General features: G+C 37.2%; 1 long non-coding RNA gene across 1 annotated transcript; it reads right to left on the bottom strand.

Annotated features, from left to right (window-relative positions):
- Positions 1–13965: 13965 nt before the first annotated feature.
- LOC105440973 lies at positions 13966–18887 on the bottom strand. The gene is made up of 3 exons (XR_971871.2): positions 18608–18887; positions 15281–15414; positions 13966–14022 (listed from the first exon to the last, which is right to left on the bottom strand). It is a non-coding gene; the product is annotated as an uncharacterized LOC105440973 (long non-coding RNA).
- Positions 18888–21399: the final 2512 nt, after the last annotated feature.

Below are 21399 nucleotides of genomic sequence, written 5' to 3'. Positions count from 1 at the left end.
AAAGTGTTTTGGAAATTATCATGGAATCATATTGAGATTAGATGTCAAAAGGCATACACACCTAGTTTTAGAGTTAGCAGCTTTTAACAATTTTGTAAAAAAATCAGATACTAACAGATGGCTATGTCAGTTCTTTGTGTATGAAAGAGCATCTTAATATATGCCATAGTTAAACGATTGGGGCAACATTCAAGGCCATAAATAACCCTGAGTCTAAAATTCATCACATTTCGCCCCATGGCTCCAAGCTGTTGTATGTATTTTGTTACAGAACAATGGACTGCATTAGCTTAACATTTTGAAGTGATATATAATTGTTGAGGTGGTCCAAAGATGTGGAGCAATTTAAGCAGCACTTTATAACTGCAAGGAAAAGTAATATTACATTTTGGATTGGATGTAACTCGATTGGATAAATAATCAGTAATACTCTTTTGTTACAGGTTACTATAAATTATGAAAGTTGATGATTATTTATGATGTACCATATCGTCTTTGTCCTCTAAGCTGTTTTCAATGGCATAATACTCGGGGACCACATGGCATTGAAATGGCCTCTCCATGATAGATTCGCGGATCTTCTTAAAGGCAGAGCCAATCTAGAAGACCAAAAAAGTGAAATGAACAGAAAATACACATCTTAATCATAATGTCAAACATGCATGAATACCTCACTTTAGATGAGAACACGATCATCTATGCACCATTAGATAATGCCGAATAGAACGGATATGAAATAGCATAACGAAATTAAAGTACACCATGATATCTCATTGGTTTTAATACAAGGGAAAAAATGCGAGAAACAGATCAGTGAAGAATTGAACAAAATCTGTATACGAATAAGAAAGTCATTACATTCTGAAGTTATAATCAATGCAACCCAATTTGGCAAATCTGTGACTTATCTAATGAGGTGGTCTTCCATTTGCTTTGTAGTGCACTTTTAATAATGTCTTATTTTCTAGCTTATATAATGAAGAAATGGGGCGGTGTAAAAACATATTCGTAATGATTGATTACATGTAGCATGCACGTACGACTGAATAATTTGTTCAGGTAAAATAAGTGCTCGTTTAAATTTATTACCCTTTAATCAGATATTGCTCAAATTGTCAGTGATCCGTTTCTCTAATTTTCTTGTACTATCAAAACCAAGATAATTACCAGGGTGAGATTTGTATTTTAAAACGTCCATTCACAAGAAAGTGTAAATCCAAATTTTGCAAAGTTTTATTTTGTCAAGTTGTTCTAATGCCACAGCACAATCTCACTGCCAAACTGACTCCTATATGAATCCAAATGACCAATGTAATGGCCGCTCAGGTTTAGACAGAAATAACTGTCTGGTAAGGGGAATTCTTAAAAAAAAACTGACATTTGTCAACCTGACAATGACTCCTGTTGACGAAAAGTTTTTTCTCAAAATTAAAAGTTAATTTAGGAACTAATATAATAAGCAAACTATCGTTAAGGCCCGGTCACACACAGACGACGCATGGAGGACGCACGGCCGGCGCATTGAAAATTTGCAATTTTGGTCAGTATGTTGTCGTGCGCCCAACTTTTGTCGAAGCTACAGGAAGCTGACACCAAGTGCGTAGCGTGTTGCTAGCGCGCTGGGCGCATACAGGGCGCATACAGTGCGCATACAGACCGTTTAAAGAGCGCACATGTTAAAAACTTCCACGAATGCACAGCGTGTTGCTAGCGCGCTGGACGAATGGTCCACGTATGCACCGCGTTCTCAACGCACAGCCAGCGCGCGAACGACAGAGGTTGGTTTGGTTTTAAATTCCGTATACAAATTCAAATACATGCAATAATACAATTTACAGATATCATTATTAGTAGTTATATTATTTATTTGATCAATCGTAAAACATACAATGAATATAGCAATCAGATAATACATAGATATTTCATCATACATACAAACATCTTTAGGAAAGTGGAGAAGGGAGAGAGAAGGATACAATCTGCTGGTCAGGGGTTACAAAAGCAATTGAAATTGCTATAATACAAATCAAGGATTAAAAACGGTTAAAAATGACTCCACGTTGTTAAAAAGGAAGGTGGTTTATAATTTTGTTTAACTTTAAGACAATTTTTGTTGTGTTTCCCATTTTTAAATGCATATGGATTGTGCAATGGAAAAGAAAGTTGTAAAAAGTTGTAAAAAAGGAAGGTTGGTTATGTCATGTGTTTAATGTTAAAACGAGGTGTTTTGTTTATACTCATTTTACATGTATACGGACTGTGTTGTTGTAAAACGAGTTATCAAGAGTTAACATTACTTTTAAACAATACGTTTGTATTTGCCCATTCTATATAGTTATACAAAAATGTAAACAAGTTTTTAGAAAAAAGATCGTGTTGTATTTTTTTTGTTTGAACTTTAAAACAATGTATTTTTGTTTTCCTATTTAACATGTTATTGAGAGAGAGAGAGAGAGAGAGAGAGAAAGAGAAAGAAAGAAGAAGAGGGAGAAAGAAAGATAGAGATAGAAAAATAGAAAGAGAAAGAGAGAGAGAGAAAGAGAGAGAAAGGGGTGATAGTATTGTACATGCACATAATGATGAAGACAATGTTTATAAACCCCTCACAATTTTGTTGTGCTTTCATATCTCTCTTTATCTCGCGTTCATATTTCTCTTCATTCTTCATTATTACCCTACATGAATTTGTTATCACCGGAGAGCGCGTTTATGCCCTATTGTAATGATTGTGTCATAATGAATTGTGCATAATACCTGAATAAGGGGCCAAGTCAAAATCGAAATGTTGCAAATTTTCATAAAAGAAAAGGAGAATGAACCAATGACATTCCTGCATGACCGCCTTAATGACCATCTGCATGACCGCCATGTCGACTTAAAACATTATATCGATCCTCCAAATGAAAGGAGAATTTACTATTCATGTTGTTGAGATTTAAAAAAAATATCAAATTGTATGCATTTTGCAATATTTTGTTTTTTGGATTTCTTTCGTGCAGTACCCTCTATATCCAAACTCAACTATCCCTTTAAGTGAATTCAACAAAGTACTATGATTTTAGAAGAGTACGAATTTATTCTAGACAAGATCAGTAAGAACCTCTGTCATCACATGAGGGTCGGAGGAGAAGTGGTGAGGAGGTGGGGCGGAACCCGTTTATATACCCTTTGGATACACGCTACGTACACGCCAGGTATACGCTTGGAACAAGCCAGGTATACGCTAGGAACACGCAAGAATAAAGTTGGGTGCGCTAGAGACACGTTCAGCACGCGTTCAGCACGCTCATATTCGCTGCATGTTCGCTGGACATGCGTTTGAAACGCGCTAGGTATGCGCTAGGTGTGCGCTTGGCGTTCGCTAGACGTCGGCCGGCGAACTCACAACGAATGCACAGCGTGTGCTCAGCGCATGTCTGGCGTTGGTCTAGCGCGCTCTGCGCGTTTTTGGCGTCCTTCTGGCGAGTACAGTCATGCGTCGAGCTCCGCGCACATTTTTGAGCAAGCACAAAAAATACCGACGCACAACAGCGAATGACGGCGAACTCATAGCGTTGGTCCCGCGCGCTCGACGATCGACTAACAAATGATGACGCACGCCTAGCGAACGACAACGCACTGGCCAAAATTGCAAATTTTCAATGCGCCGGCCTTGCGTTCCCCATGCGTCGTCTGTGTGTGACCGGGCCTTAACCTTTGTCATGATTTTGGAAAAGCTAGCGAGCTGACACAAAATGCACAGCGTGTAGCTAGCGCGCTGAGCGTATACAGGGCGTGTGCTCCGCGTGTGTCTGGCGCTGGTCTAGCGCGCTCTACGCGTGTCTGGCGTGCTTTTGGCGTGTACATTTATGCGTTGATCTCCGCGCATACTTTTGAGCAAGATCAACAAATCCCGACGCACACAGCGAATGACGGCGAACGCATAGCGTTGGTCCAGCGCGCTCGACGATCGACTAACGAATGATGACGCACGCCTAGCGAACGACAACGCACTGGCCAAAATTGCAAATTTTCAATGCGCCGACCGTGCGTCCCCCATGCGTCGTCTGTATGTGACCGGGCCTTAAGTCAAAGTATATTTCTCATTTTTTATTTTGTTTAAATAACGGGGGCTGTAATATTCCAGCCAAAGTGGATATATGAATATGTAAAGAGTGACACAAAATTGTAGCATCTCATTCATGACGGGCTGGCCAGATGTAGTCACAGCGGAACAACCGTCGATATCAGAGACCGAAGCTTTCAGTCTAACTCAGACTATAGTACTTTTTGTTCGATCTTATTTTGTCGTTTTGGTGTCGGTCTTGTTGGTGTAAGTGGAGTATTGAGGGTATCTGTGAATCTGCTCCATGATGGTCGCGCGAAAAAAAGGAAAAAAACGTTCAGAGATATCCCTGAATGAGAGATGTGACTTGGGAAAAATTTCCAAAACATCCTACACAGAAAGTGTGACCTGGAAAAGTTCCTCCGAAAAGGTGCTCTGAAGGCAAGACAAGTTTAAAATCACTGCACGATCGAATTAGCTTTCAGATACGTATACTGCGCTTGCATAATACCACGAAGTAAGTAAGTAAGTCCCCGAAATAGCTCGAAATTAAGTACCAAATGCGCACATCTTGGCATGTGGGGGTATTGCCGATATCAAGAATTGCAGGACCTTCAAGAAGTACAGCTGGGGTAAACAAAAATATTACTTTATTATAAACAAACGTTTATACCATACACCTTTACCTTTTCCTTTTTCTCCTTCGCATCTCCTTTCACACTTTCTCGATGCGTTCCAACGATGAATATTGGTGGAGATTTCTGGGCGGTTTTAGACGTATTCTTATTTATGACTGAAGACGGCGCCACAGCATGGGCGTAGATGGAATACAACCAGAAATTGATGAACTCTAGACATGTCAGTTCTGATTTGGCACCTCCTTTAACCTGCGTTTTAATTGTAAAGAAGTATGTATGAAAAGGCCAAATGATAACTAGATGCAACTTCGACTGCGCGCAGTCGAAATTGATGTCTCCGCCATAGAGCGATTTTCCAAACCAAAACAGAAGCAAGTTTTAATATTCAAGTTTGATTGTAATCCGTTAACAGGTTCTCGAAATATTGTGATTACAAGCTATTTTTCATATACATGGCTCTGCAAGATAAATAGGCCTACATGTCCTGAGTTTGAAAATACATGATGTGCCCCATGACATTTGACCTTTGACCTCATGATCCTAACATCTAATAAGTTCATTGCTCTGCAAGATACATAACATGTCTTGAGTTTGTTGGTAATCTGTCTATAGGTTCTCAAGATAATGCAATCACAAGCTATTTTTGAATACATAATAAGCCCTACGACTTTTTACCTTTGACCTCATGACCATGAAATCTTATTGTCAGTTCATTGGCTCTGCAAGATACATACATGTTTTGAGTTTGATGGTAAGCTTTCCACCAGTTCTAGTAATGACGCGATCACAAGCTAATTTTGTATACATAATAAGCCCTGTGACCTTTGACCTTTAACCTCGTGACCTCAACATTTCAATCTGTTCGTTGGCTTTCATAGCGAGATACATGCATGACTCGGGTTTGGCGGTAATTAATCAATCTGTTATTGAGATAACGCAATCACGAGAACGGGACGTACGAACGTACGGACGGACAACCAGAAAACATCATGCTTCAGGCTACGTGGTAGCGGAGGCATACAAACACACAGGAACACCATCATTCTCATATCCCACTCTTTACGTCCATATAAATTTCTTTTTTGGGGAATGATTTGTTTATTTATGTTCATTGTCTTCCAACATACCAAACTGATTACAGCATGACATTCAAATCATATAATTAATACATTATCATGATTATGTACTTACTTTGTAATATTAGCATAAAACAATCATAAACTAGGATTGCAACACGAACTAAGCTTAAGCATGGCAGCTACATATAAAGTTTTTTATTTAAAAAAAAAGGAATATTGAGGACAAATACTTTGTGCTATATTAACAAAAATAAAAATCAATAAAGGATGGAGATTAAATAATAACATGTATGAAAAGATATCTGAAGGAGATGGTAAATTAATAATCAAGAAAAATGGCAGTACTCCTTGATATTCATTTTGGTAAAACCTTACCAGCTATTATGATTGGTAATTTTTTCTCTCAAAAGTTGATCGCTTTAATGACCTGCCCAAGTGTGGCCGGATGACCTTTTAGGCCTACGTGTATTTTCGAGCAGAGATGGACTTTCAAAGTGATAGGCATTTTAGCTATATAATCACCCTCTATAAGTACACCCTCCTGTGAAAAAAGACGAAAAGGGGGTTAATATATCACGGATTTAATCGTACCAACATTTACACATGTATTAATCTAGACGGAAACAGGTAGTTGAATCTACATTTTAAAATAGTCATCATGAACAAGAGCTATCATAATATTTTGTATGAGTAATGTATGATAAAAACAAGAAAAACAAAATACAAAATAACTTTGGCAAAATAAGTAATGTTTGGCAAAGAAAACATGTTATCTATCCTCTGTAAAGCATAATTTATTTTTGCCAAGCAGTATAAAGTAAAGTAAAGAAATACCATTTCATAATTCTTGTCTCTGGATTCAGGGGGAACGACAGAATCCAAACTTCTACTGAGATCAAAGACAATCACATAAATAGCTCGCCACGTCAGAAACACCTAGAGGAAAAGGGAATAAAAAATGATGCATAAGTAATAACTACCATTCTATGTTGTTTCTATACGCCCTATTATTTATATAATACCGAGGGACCTCAGGCTGCCGGAGCTAAAGCTATAGGGTAATAAAGTCCCAAGCTTTTTGGAAGCGCATAGAGATGTTATTTCATAACGTATTATACGCTATTAAATAACTGAACTATTATTATTATTATTATTATATACGAATAACAACTAAAGCATTCATACCCTTGTAAATTTGATGTTTTTGTTTTTGTTGTTCGTAACCCATGGATACAAGATGGGCTAGTTAAATTAGGGCCTATGTTATATACTTTTTGATGCAAGCTTCAATATGTCACATTCTGAAGAAACATAATTTAGTTGTTAACTGTATTAATATAGAGAATATAGTTCAGCAGTAAGGGCAAGAGGTCTCTACATTGCGATATCTCTGTTCAAACTCAAGACAAAGCATTCATTTCCAAAAATGTATTAAGTTCTTTGGATAAACATGACTGACGTAGATCCTCTGGCTCCATATTTAGAGCCGGTATCAATTTTGGAGTATCTGTGCTAAGATACATAATGATAAACCAACTACTTGCATATACACTATCATTTCCTAGATACGTCTGTGACAATTGCAGGTCAAAGGAATAAGAAACTTATGTTGAAAAAGAAACAAATATTACAAACTTAAGACATAGTTCTAGAGTTTTTACAGTTCACAGCACTTTTCTTCACTTCATGAGATGTCAAGAAGCTAGCAATTATTGACTAATGTGAAGTCTCTTCTCCTACAGTGGAATACCAAATAAATAAAATAAGCAATAATTTAAACACTTGGCATGACTTTGCATCTATGACTGGACCACACACTAATGCAGCTATATAAAACGTCACTATATGGTAAAACCTATATGTAGGCCAACAGCTGTGTTTATTAAAAGTACAAGAATCCATGTGCCCTGAACTGAATCATTAAATTGAGACAATGGAATAATACTCTCAATTTCGAATTTCTTTGAAAATGAGATTTCTACACTGAAACTGATCAGAACAAAATTACAAGAAAAATATCAAATATTTAGAACATGAATGCCATAATGAATGTATGAAAGACTGTAGTCAATACCTTATATATTAATTTTTTTATCAAATACCATAATCTAACAATACTTTACAAATTTGCTTTTATGGCACCACGGTAGAATTTATAAAGACTTTATAGTTCTTAAAATGTTATTTTACCTGATGGGTTGAGTAGTATATGTCGTGTCCAGCAAAGTCCCAAATACTTAGTGAGACTCCTTCTCCTCTACCGCTATCAGTCCCGGCTGTTCCTATCTCCTGGGGAATAAAGAAAATAAATACACATTCATATGAACAATTATCTAATGGTCTAATGGATTATCTGCCGTTATACAATCCTGTGGAAACACACCATAATTATGTTAAACAACGCTCACTTTCCAGACAATCATCTAGTGAACCTGGTAACTTATGTTAGCCACGCAAACAGATATTGCGCTTCTAAAGAAACAGACTTATTACATCCTGATAAGGGTTACTCTTACCAGTAATTGTTTATTTTAGGTACACACTTTTCATATTTCTGGGTCACCTGTGGTAGCACACGGAATGATTATGCATGCAATGGTATACATCCTTTAACAACATGAAACAAAGAAGTGGAAGATTCTAGGATAAAACAAAAGCATTGTAGAAAATCTTGTACATATTATACCACATAAAGATACAAGGTTAAGAATTGAATTGTACCTTTAGGCAAACCTGTTCCTTAAGCATTTTCTCCACCAGACTTGCTATTTGAGTCGGTATATTGCCACCCTTCTCTTTAGCCTTGGGCGCTTCCACATTATCCAAGACAAATTTGTCTGTAAGAAAGAAGAAATATATCTATGTTTTTGTAGGATATATACATTCATAATAAATCTACATCTGCTACTCCGCCCAGGTGTTAAATGGGTACCAAGAATGATGCGAATATGAGTGGTTGGATTGTGACTATTTTTTATCATAATCATTAATGACCAAATACGAACTGAAAAATGAAATGGATGGATATACATCAAATGAAAGCTTATAAGTATTACAATATAAATATTACAATAATATCAATTATATGCTATTTCAGTGTCTGTCAGAGGAGTTTCAGCTCTCTGCAAACTCCAAATGTAAAGCTTTGTAAATTTGAAGTTGTCGACCTAAAAACGTGCTATCGACTTTATGACATCATCTTCTTTTTTTTTAAATTTTTCGTTATCATAACCCTTTTGTTTTCTTTCTCTCTGAAGGAAATTTAAGAGGATAAACAAAATATTGAGGAAATAGTACAAACTATATTTGCGATTTGTTTAAAATATGAAAATATAATTTTGGTTATGTAAATTTTGTTTCATCTGTAAATGTGTAACTTTATTTTTAACCTTGTATGGAAATGTAAAAGTTCACTTCCAAATTTATTTAGACGTATGAAAAGAATATTTTGTTGTTTTGTATACAATGTTAAACATTATGTACAATTTTCTTTATGAGAGGAATGAATAAAAACCTTTGGAAAACAAATCATATATTACGTGGAGTCTGCATATTCACAATGACTTTGCATTACTCAAGCACGGCCCATCACCTCAGCTATAAAGGTAAACCGATGGGGTCCACATGTTATGTCGTCAATGTAACCTCGGGAAATCTAACCCCCTGTTGACCCGTAATTTGGAGGGGTACGGAAAATAAGGATTTAATTTGCTGTTGTGCCATAATGAAAGGGTAAAGGTTTTTTTTTTATTTTTTTTTATTTCTGTGTTCTACATTCATTCAGGTTTCCCTTTATATTAAGTCGTATTTTCATTGGATAGGGTATTACATATTTTGAGAATATTACATATAACTGACATTTAACTAGTCAGAATCGATTGCAGTGTAATTTGATCAGTGGGTTATACATTTGTTTTCTGTGAGAACATTTTAAAGGGAGTTTTAACAAGAAAATACTTACTTGTTGGTAATTTTTGTTGATTCTTTATATTTTATGGACGATGAATTAAGGATTGATCGAATAGTAAAAAGCAAACGAACAAAGAACACATGCCAACTACAAACCCCCCCCCCCGAAAAAAACACAAACAAACAAACCTGCTTTTACAGGATTCAGGCCGCTGCTGAGAGGAGTATCACTGCGTGATTCTAAACTGTCTTGATCCTGTACACAAAATAAACCAGAATTTAGATTGTCATCGAGCAGCATGCACTAACCGCATTGCAATTAACAACTAGAACTACTTTTGTTTTTAAAGAGAAGGTTAAATTCTGGGAAGAGGTGAAAAATAATTTGTGAGCGTTATCATTGTTATTATGCAAGTGTGGAAGAACATAAGATAAAACATGTTCCCTGAAAAGCATGGCTCTTCAAACGCCTTCCCATTTTAAACATGTCGTGTAACATCGTAACAATCCAGGGTATGATTTTTACGCCACATGTTCGTGTAGTCCCATATACATCTCTCTGTGTACAGTGTTTGTAACTTTACCAAGACTTGGCCAAATTTCTTTTCATTTTGATGATTCCAGAACCTTGCAATACACACAAATTCTTATATCCTAAAATAAGTGGTTGATGAGACGGTTACTCTCAACCTGTCTTGCATTTACACTGTCATTCTGGACTGGTCTAGAATAATTCATTGTGTCATTGCATGACAGACTAAACCACATAAAGATACAAGGTTAAAAACAGGAAGTTTACCTTTATGTGAACCTTCTTCTTAAGCATTTTCCGCACCAGATTTGCTATTCGATTCGGCATATTGTTACCCTTCACTTTAGCCTTGGGCGCCCTCACACTATCGAAGACAGATTTGTCTGTAAGAAAGAAGAAATACATATATGTTTTTGTAGGACATATATATTCATAATTAATCTACATCTGCCACTCCTCCCAGGTGTTAAAAGGGTACCAAGAAGGATGCGAACGTTAGAGTGGTTGGATTGGCATGTGTGCGTTTGTAATGCTAGGAGTCCACTGGGCCAGCGCCAGTTGGTGCCAGGTCGCGCCAAAGATTATGTGATTGGCGCGTAGTGGCTCGCTGTGGCGCCGAATTAATGTCCGCTCGGCATGTGTCGCCAAGTGGAATAAACTGGGTGCCATATGGCGTGCGCCAAATGCCACCCGGCTTGCTCCAAAATGTTGCGCCAGTTTGAGCCAGTTCGCGCCATTACACGGCCATTTGATTCCAAAATTCACCCTGTTGGCGCCATTCGCGCCAATAGACGGTTACTTTGCGCCACTTGGTGATTAGTTTGTGCCAAAGGTCGCCAAATTGGTTTGAACTTGCCGCCGCTTGGCGCTACTTGCCGACTATATAAATACCGGCCATCGGCTACCTGGTTCAGACTCTCCTCAGCTGCTGTATGAACAACATCTCTACTAAATATTTACAATTTTGATATGTCTGAGGCTTTTGACAATGTTGGAGTGATGATGCTGCTCCATCAGAAGATGATGAGAGATGCTGAGGTGGCCACTGCCTAGTGGCGCCAAATTTCATTGGCGCAACTTGGCGCGCGCCATTACATTCCAGTGGATTCCAACAGGCGGATTGTTTGCGCCAAAGGGCGATATGTTCGCGCCATTTGGTGCCACTTGCCGGACACTTGGCGCTGATTGCTCGATGCAAGTGGCGCCACATTCACATTTGGTGCCTTTACGGGCCACCACGAGCCAGTTGTGAGGCAGTTTGAGCCACTACACGCCACAAGGCACATTTTTGGCGCCACTAGGCGCCACAGTAAATTGCATTAGCGCAAACTGGCACCAACTGGCGCTGTCCCAGTGGACTCCTAGCATAAAATGGCGCCTGGTCAATTGAGCATGTGCATTATCATGCTACCACCTAAAAATGGCCTTCAAAAGTTCGAATGTGACTATTTTTATCATAATCATTAAAGACTATATCCGAACTGAAAAAATAAACCGGTAGTGTACCTTAGTGGATGAATCTTAAGGATAACTTCAGGCCCATAGCATGCCTTCCACTTATGTGGAAACTGTTGAATGAAGCTATTTTTCATCTGCTTGATACCTTTGTCAATATAGTCTTATGAAGATCGGAAAGACAATATCCCTCAGGCAAGGAGTCTGAGACTCTCATTCACTTGATGTCCATGGTTGACATAAAGCTCGACGGGAAGAATGAAGGGGAGGTGGACTCACTAGTGAACATAATCCATGTGTTCAGTGATGACATTGGAATGGAGTTTGGACTCAAGAAGTGTGCTATTCTCATAGTAAAGAGAGTGAGGGTTGAGAAGAATGATGGAATCACCTTGCCTCATGGACGCATTGCCTCATGAAATCATTGGAAGAAGATGGCTGCAAATATATTGGTGTACTGGAATAGGACACCTATTACATGGACGTATGAAGGATGTCTTAAGAATTGGAAGGCTAAGCCACTACATGGTCAGTTGATGACAGTATGACAGGTCCTGGGACTGGACGAAGAAGGGATACCAGAAGGAATAATAATAATAATAATATTATATTTTGTTTACCCAGGGAAGCCTAATCAGTATTCATACTGTTCTCCATGAGGGCCCTGCGTTCAGAAAGAGACAGAAGGTATTATCACTGCGGCTCAAGATCAAGCACTGAGGACAAATGCATTCAAGGCGAAGGTTAAGAAAAATATGTGTGCTGCTCTGAAGAATATGTGGAACAAAGGAAGGGACAGCAGGTCAACTGAACAGTAAATGCAGTAAAATGGCGCGGGTTGAGGACCTCCAACGACACAACAATGCATCCAGATTTATACACTGGATCATTGTCAACAATTGACTTGAAGCTACAGACAAGTGGTATGATAATGAGCCAGGGAAGATGGTAAAGACATGCTGAAAAAAATTGCTCTGGGGTTTTAACATCTAGACAGATCAATATATCCTAGTGGTGGACAGAAGAGTCAATGCATCGTAATTGATAAAGCTGCGCGTGGTGATGCTAAGATTACTGAGAAAGAGAAGGAACAGATTGAAATCAAGACCTAGGAGGAGAACTGGTAAGCTGTGAAATACCAAGAAATGGTGGTGGTTGGGCCATCGGTGTAGATTTAGCTGCGCCTGGTGATGCTAGGATTACTGAGAAAGCAATCTTCCTAAGCATCTGAATAAGATTGGGGTTACCTCAAAGATAAAATTTCTGCAGGAAGCAGGTCTGCTTGGTACCGATACTCCTCAGGGAGTGGAACATGTGCACTGTCGTTCTACCATATATCGGCCTACAAATGTGACTATTATAATTATTATCATTATTGCTATGATAATATTTCATGTAGCTTATTTCTTATTAGGTCAAAATTGGTAGCAGTTTAAATTGCGCACTGAATTATGAAAACATATTATGTGATAACACTTAAACAGGAGTAAATACTTATTTGTCATCAATTTTTATATCATACTAATACTTTATATATTATGGACGATAATATAAGAATTGATCTCTAGAGTTAAGAAAACAAACACACAACACAAACAAATCAATGCTAACCAAAAACATATACACAAACCTGCTTCTTCAGGATTTAGACCTCTGCTGTGTGGTTCAAAACGTCCTTCATCCTTTACACAAAATAAATCAGTCAAGAGTGTAATCATGGAGCTTGCACTAGCCGCATCACAAATAGCAAGTAGGATTTATTTGTTTAAGTAATTAATGAGATAATCCCATTATTTATTGGTTTACATTGTCATTCTAGACTGGTCGAGAGCAATTTATTGTTTAATTGTATGATTGACTGAACTACTTGACACACAAGATGCAAACAAACAGCTAATACATGTGCTAGAGTATGCGAATACTGCAATGTACTAATACAAATAATCAAAATATATCATCATGAATGAAATGCAAAGGAAATAGCAACCTCGATATACTATTGTGCATTGTAATCTAGGACAGCCCATATAATTATCGTTCTTTACATACTACTCAGGTATATTGATATCATATTTATTTAACACAATTGTGGAAATCATTTTTTTCTTTGGATGATCATCATTAATATAATATTTTTATTCTGGCTAAATCCACTTCTCCATCATAATCATAACTCACTACTACATTGACTTGTATAGAATTGTTATTCGGACTAACAAGTACGATAGACACCTAATTCTCTCTAACGGATTTACCTCAAATCAGAAGAAGAAAAAAATACCTGGATGGAGATGATTACCTGTTGTGGGTTTACGGTCAGCCTCTTTGCTATGTCATCCGCAAGGGCTTTTTTGTATTCATCCTCTGTGAAAGTAAATGATCTTATATCATATTCTACTATTGTATCATGTATTAAATTGTAATATTAGATTGATTAACTTTAGAATAATTTAAATTATACGATTTTAATGAACGATTTTATGTGCAATTCTGTCATTATAGGAAGTTACAAATTACCAGATAGTTCGAAATTTGATGTGATGTGATGCAACTCCTTCAATTTTAGTAATATATACATCTTGACTGAAATATAATTAGATGTTGCTTGTAAGTGTCGGCTTGCATGGTGATGTAGATTATAATTGTCTTCAAAACTCAAGGCTGAAAAGGATATGTTTCGGTGAATTCTAAGATCATGCTATCCATAATAAGAATAACAAGACAAATGCGACTGCGTCTCCAATATGCATCCACCCTAAATTAAGTATACAAAATGGATGGAATTATGTGTGACATATCACAATGTAAAAAATGCCTATCTCTTGTGGTTCTTGAGATATCGCAATAGCAAGGCTAAAATCTGTAATTTCAAAAATTGACCTCTGTGACCTTTCACCTTTCCTTTTTTTTTTACCCGAAATCCGATGAGATTGTCTTCCTATGGTAATACATATTATTCCCAAGTTTGAGCCTATTATAATATCTCTAGTGGTTCTAGAAATGTTGCAATAACAAGGCTGATAGCCGAAATTACATAAGTTGACCTCTGTGACCTTTGACCTCTGAACTAGTTACACAAAAATCTACTGTTATCGTCTTCCTACGGTGATACACATTATCGCTAAGTTTGAGCCTCAATTCTCAAGTGGTTCTTAAGATGTCGCATTATTCAATTCAATTCTTTTATCCTTAAAACCAATGCAAGAATTATAACTTAGTAATTGCTATGTCAGGAAATGTTTCAGACAGTATTAATGATAACAATAATGATGATAATAAATATTAAAATATTGATAACTGTAATAACAACCACAAAAAATTAATAATAATGATAGTAATAATAATAATGATGCTAATACTAACAATAACAATGCCATATAAGAAGAACGACAAACATAAACGACATTTATAAACCAAAGTTTACATGTGCTTACGAAAAGTAACATTAAGACATTAAAATGAAAAGATACGTTTTAAGTTTTGATTCAAAAGTGTTTTCTATCCTCATTTGTCACCAACAGTTTGAACAATTTATGATATCAGAAAGAAAGATATAATTATGCATATAATTTATTGTTGTTTCTTATAGTAAAGGTAAAATCTTTGTTCAAATTTTACTTACCTTTGTTATCTTCATTCTCATGTCCTTTCTTGTGAATTGACCACATTTTCTCGCAAGTCTTTACAACCTCGATGCTAATTTCACAAGCGTCTGTTGTTTCTACACCGTCCGTTATTGCCTCATTTTTATCAAATCTGAACCAATAATACAATTAGAATAATGACAATAATAATAATAATAACATTAATATTATTGAACATGATATATACACGTTTTTATTCCGATTCACAGAAGTAAAAGCTATACGCAAGGTATTCAAAACGTTCAACAAGCTGAATTGGGTAAAGTCAGACAAATCCGAGTACAATGAACAAATCCCAAAAGAAAATGTTGAATTATAAATTTGTCGAGGTTAAAATCATTTAATCTATGCGAATCTCCGATTGGTGAATTAGTGAATTCATATTGTGAAATAATTTGTGACGTAATTTGAGATGAAGAGCTCTCCCATATATCGCCACGTACAAATATGATAAATATTAGTTCTGACAATGAAGCACCTTGTCCCATGGTATGTACTTCAAATTAAAAAAAGGAGGGAGAGAGATCATATCCAGTGTATATGTACATCTATACTATTCTTATCTTGTTCAAGTGTGTGCTTTATTTTCTTGATACTGCTTATAATAATGTGCACCTTTATATCTGTAACTTTGATAATGTATTTCGTCTGTATCCAGGAACAATTATCATCTATATTAAAACAGATTTCACCAATGTTTATTACTGTTTACAGTACCTCACATATTCAAGTTGTTGTGTGTACACACGGCTTATTGTCGTGAAAAATGTCTAATAAACCATTATTTAAAGGCCCGGTCCCACTGCACTTACGGATGCAAAGAGGATGTAAAACGTAAAAAAATCTTGCCATCCGTTGGAAAACGCTATGCATCCGTTGTGTACTCATTGCATACGTGTTTCATACGCTCTATCCATCGAGCATCCATCCATTGTGATTTCATCCGCGCAAAAAGTTTTGAGCTGCACAAAACTTTTAAAACGGATGAACTTCCGCCGTTAAGGCCCGGTCCCACTGCACTTACGGATGCAAAGAGGATGTAAAGCGTAACAAAATCTTGCCATCCGTTGGAAAACGCTATGCATCCGTTGTGTACTCATTGCATACGTGTTTCATACGCTCTATCCATCGAGCATCCGTCCACTGTGATTTCATCCGCGCAAAAAGTTTTGAGCTGCACAAAACCTTTAGACCGGATGAACTTCCGCCGTGTACGATGTAAATCCGCGACAAATACGAGCAACAAACGTTCTATGTCCGTTATCATCCGTTAAACGTCCGCTGTATCCTCTTTGCATCCTCTGGGCATCCTCGCAACTCACATCCGCTGCAGCTGAAAACGGAAAGAGGGAGGAAAGGTAAGGTACACGGAACGTCTATACATCGTTAGTAGCACGGAAATAGAAAGGATGTAAAAGCGTATGCATCTCGTATATAACATTTTCAAAGCTGTCATCCACTTCCATCCGCTTTCATTCGCTAGGCTTCCGATGAACATCCGTTTAACATCCCCGCTACATACTACCCACGTCCGTTATTTTCCGTTCTGTTTTCGCAAATTTTCGCAAATTTTGTCCATTTCTGGAGCGGATGAAAACGGATGGAGCCGCCCGCGAAATGTTGCTCGTCCGCTGTGTCCTTTATGCATACGTGTTGTGTCCATCGGCCAGTGGGACCGGGCCATTACGATGTAAATCCGCGACAAATACGAGTAACAAACGTTCTATGTCCGTTAACATCCGTTAAACGTCCGCTGTACCCTCTCTGCATCCTCTGGGCATCCTCGCAACTCACATCCGCTGCAGCCGAAAACGGAAAGAGGGCGGAAAGTTAAGGTACATGGAACGTCTATACATCGTTAGTAGCACGGAAATAGAAAGGATGTAAGCGTATGCATCTCGTATATAAAGTATTCAAAGCTGTCATCAACTTCCATCCGCTTTCATCCGCTAGGCTTCCGATGAACATCCGTTTAACATCCCCGCTACATACTACCCAAGTCCGTTATTTTCCGTTCTGTTTTCGCAAATTTTTGCCAATTTTGTCCATTTCTGGAGCGGATGAAAACGGATGGAGCCACTCCCGAAATTTTGCTCGTCCGCTGTGTCCTTCATGCATACGTTTTGTGTCCATCGGCCAGTGGGACCGGGCCATAATTGAATCGAATTTCATATTGGCAAATTATATCACTTTTTTTGTACCATAATAGAGTAGTTGCCGTAATCAACACCACACGACATTACGACTTTCGAAACGTCATACCTCTCTCAATGTTTACCGGTTTGATTCAAACTTTCACCAATAGGTTTGTCTTTTTTTCTGCTTTCCTTCAAAGCAACTTGCTATAAAGATTGGATAGCCCCTCAAAGGAGGCACGGGTACATCATTATTAAAAATATTATTACGTTGTATACTTTTTAAACTATTTATTTCCTTCAAATCAGAAAAGAAAAAGAAAACATTATGACGTCTTTACAATATAAAGTGATGTCCTCCATTAACATCTAACATAAATATTCATTGTCAAGTCCGAGTGTTGGAATAAAAGATTAGAAATATTTCAAAGTTTGAAATGTTTTCAAGTTGTTATTCTTTATTTTCTCATTTATGTCCAGTTAGAACAAAATATTGATACCTGTGTCAACGATGTTTAATAATTTCAATACCTTTCAATTATAAAATGAATCCGGAAAAGTTTTACATTTAGATTCCAGTAGTTAATTATTTTGCACAATGTTTTGATGTGTCATCTTACTTCTTCCTCAAGTGATCAGCAAGTAATATGAATATAGACATTGCAGCACGATTATAAACATTTTAGACATGGTGTACAAATCACATTTATCACATTATTGTATACATAATTTGCAGTGTTTATTTTTTTGCACATTCACACATGTTATTACAAACGACTACTATGACAGTGTACAACACATGTACATGTTCACTGATTAGAAATGATTCTATTACCAACAAAAGAGAAATAAGAGATAAATGCGATTAAAAAAGGACAAGTAATGACAAAGGGAATTATTTCATTATCGAAACAACAGAACAACCCTGATCAAAGTCATCTTGCTCCCTGACCCCTTATTACGTTGAGAAAAAAAGTTCGTGCATCCAAAAAAAAAGTGCCAACATGACTGGAATTAAAGTTGTATTTTTTTCTTCTCAACTGAATGGAAAAAATAAATAATACAAAGACAGAACTGATAAAAAAAAAAAAAGGAATAATAGAGACAGAGACACAGAGAGACAGACAGAACAGAATGTAAACAAATAAAGGGATAAAAAAAAGAGATTACCCTTGTCTTGTAAGAGTTTTCTTTAGACTTGTCTTTCCAACACGTTCTTGTCCCACAAGCATCAGGCGAGTTCGGAATACTTTCTTCTTGCCAGCTTTAGCTGCTTCGGCATACGCTTGCTGTGCTCTCGGCCCCCGAGCCAGGATCTCGGGGGGTGCCGAAAGGCCACCGTAGGAATTATCATCCCGATTGCTCCCCGAGTTATGTTTAAGAAATGGCAGGTAGTCGTAGTTTCCCTCGACTTTATTAGTATAATATTTAATGATAAAGATCAAGAATAACACAACATATATGCAGGATAAAAACAAAAATTTGGCCTGCCACAGAAAGAAAAAACTTTCTAAACTCTAACAAAACATGAAAAAAGCAAGGAGAACCTTCATGATAAAAAAAAAACAGTTTTGGTTTTGACATGACTGTATCACTCTGTATCACCTTTATCAAATTGCCGAAACGGGCTCCACATCAACTCAAAACTGACCAATTTTGGGCCGGTTGGGGGAGGGGGGAGGGGCTGTTATCGGTCTGGTGTCGGTCTTGTTCGTGTGAATGAGTTATTGTATTTAGAAGATACACTACGTCTTCTAAGCAAAGCCCCCTGAAATAGACACAGTGGTTGACCTGGACTTTGTCTCGTAAGTCCTCCAAACAAATCAACCGCAGACTTGTGATCGATTTGAATCGATAGTTACTCTTTATGAGATGGGCCCATGGTTATTTGAAAAAAGTCAATAGTAAAAAGGTGTAGTACATATTAACACTTGAGGCATATGCTCAAATATCATCATATCACTTTCCGCTGTTCTTACATACTTATTTGTAGAATGTTAGATAATACGCTGAAAACAATTAAACGTGTCTTGGACACCGGGTGAAACTTTTGAAGACAAACAAATATATATTTGTAAGTTATTTTTATCTACCCCATTTTTAGGGCCTAAGTAAACAAAGAATGAAAAGTAAAACCTCTTTCAACACATAAGTTTCCTTGAACTTCAATGTTCCTTCCCTGTTTTATGTTCTTTCTTTCGCTCGTTTGTGCTCTCTCAAACACAAACACACACTCACATAATGGATTAAAACAGAGTTTAGAATGTTTACGAACAGTTTCATTAGAAACAATCGTCTAAATCCCTGGGTTTGTGTGTATAAAAGAAAAATACCCATGCCCGGCTATCTCCGGCAGCCAAGGTTCATGCTGCTTCTTCGTCGGGTGGGGGGGGGGGGGGGTTGCTCCCTTGATAAATAATTTCTAGCTGACTACGCCACTGGCTAAAATGAGCTCAGATTTATTTGTATATGAACCAATGGAACGCTACTGGATAAGGTAAAGTCAATGATATTGAGACTTGGATTTTAAACATGTGGAAAGCGCAATTTCTTCGACGGTTAAATTAATATGGGCGGTAAATTATTACATAAAGACCATTGACCGAAAAACTCTCATAGGCATGAAATACTATGTATAATTAGGGGCAGAGTTGTTTTTTGAGACATGGAATGTTGTAAAAGGTAGGTGGGTATCAACGTATTCATGGCACCTCCCTGCACAATTGATACATTGAAATGATGCTGCTGAAATAAAATGGCCGCCATATATAACTACTGTTGAATGGTTTTGGAGATTACTTTTTAATGGAACCTCATTTTACCATATGTTAGATGTCACATAGCAGGATGTTAAATTGTCATCAAGATGATATCACATTTAACAGGTTTGAGGATAATTTGCAATTTCGAGCAAAATGTTGTATTTTTTTCCATTTTCTTTAGAAAAGTATGAATAGCCCCTTAATACATATTTCTCCACATATAGTTTCGACGATTTGTTTAAATTTCTATTTCTTTTGAAATAACCGGGTCTGGAGGAAAGACTACGCTCTATACCCATGTTATTCCACAGGAATGAGATGGTGAGGTCTTAGTTTGAAGGTTTTTAATTTTTTTGAAATAACCGGGTCTGGAGTAAAGACTGCGCGCTATACCCATGCTTTATTACAGGGTTTTAGTTTTGAACGAATTCGACAAAATATCACTTCAAATTTATTACATTTGTGGGTAAAGTCATTATTACATTTGTGGGTGATTCGAAATCATTACATTTGTGGGTAAAGTAGTTATTACATTTGTAGGTGAAATTATTACATTTGTGGGTAAAGTGTTATTACATTTGTGGGTGTTATTACATTTGTGGGTAAAGTGTTATTACATTTGTGGGCGTTATTACATTTGTGGGCGTTATTACATTTGTGGGTGTAACATCCCCATTTGTGGTTGATTCAAAATTATTCCATTTGTGGGTAAAGTGGTTATTACATTTGTGGGTAAAGTGTTATTACATTTGTGGGTGTTATTACATTTGTGGGTAAAGTGTTATTTCATTTGTGGGCGTTATTACATTTATGGGTGTAACACCCCCCCCCCCCCATCCTCTCTCTCTCTCACTCTGTTTCAATCTCTGTTTCTCAATCTTTCCCTCTCTTTTGATCCCCTCCTCCATCTCTCTAAATCTGTACTTCCACCCCTCTTTTCTACCTTCTACCTAGCCTATCCGATATGCGTCGGGCTTTATATAATTATGGCAAATATACTGATCGCGTTATGGAGACTGACATCGGCGCGGGCGTCAGCCCGAGCGCCTATCATCACTGGTCAACTCATCATTATTCATATAATGTGTATCGTATGTGTGACGAGCGTATTCTCATGCATGATTCATAAGACTAACCTTATTTGGTGATCGATCACTTTGATTCAACCAATCAAATATCATCTCCAGGTTCCTCATCGCT

The sequence above is a fragment of the Strongylocentrotus purpuratus genome, unplaced genomic scaffold (genome assembly GCF_000002235.5).
Source record: "Strongylocentrotus purpuratus isolate Spur 01 unplaced genomic scaffold, Spur_5.0 spur5_scaffold_20, whole genome shotgun sequence".
Classification (NCBI taxonomy): domain Eukaryota; kingdom Metazoa; phylum Echinodermata; class Echinoidea; order Camarodonta; family Strongylocentrotidae; genus Strongylocentrotus; species Strongylocentrotus purpuratus.
Note: the sequence above shows the minus strand (reverse complement) of the source record. Positions and strands in the feature narration are given on the sequence as shown.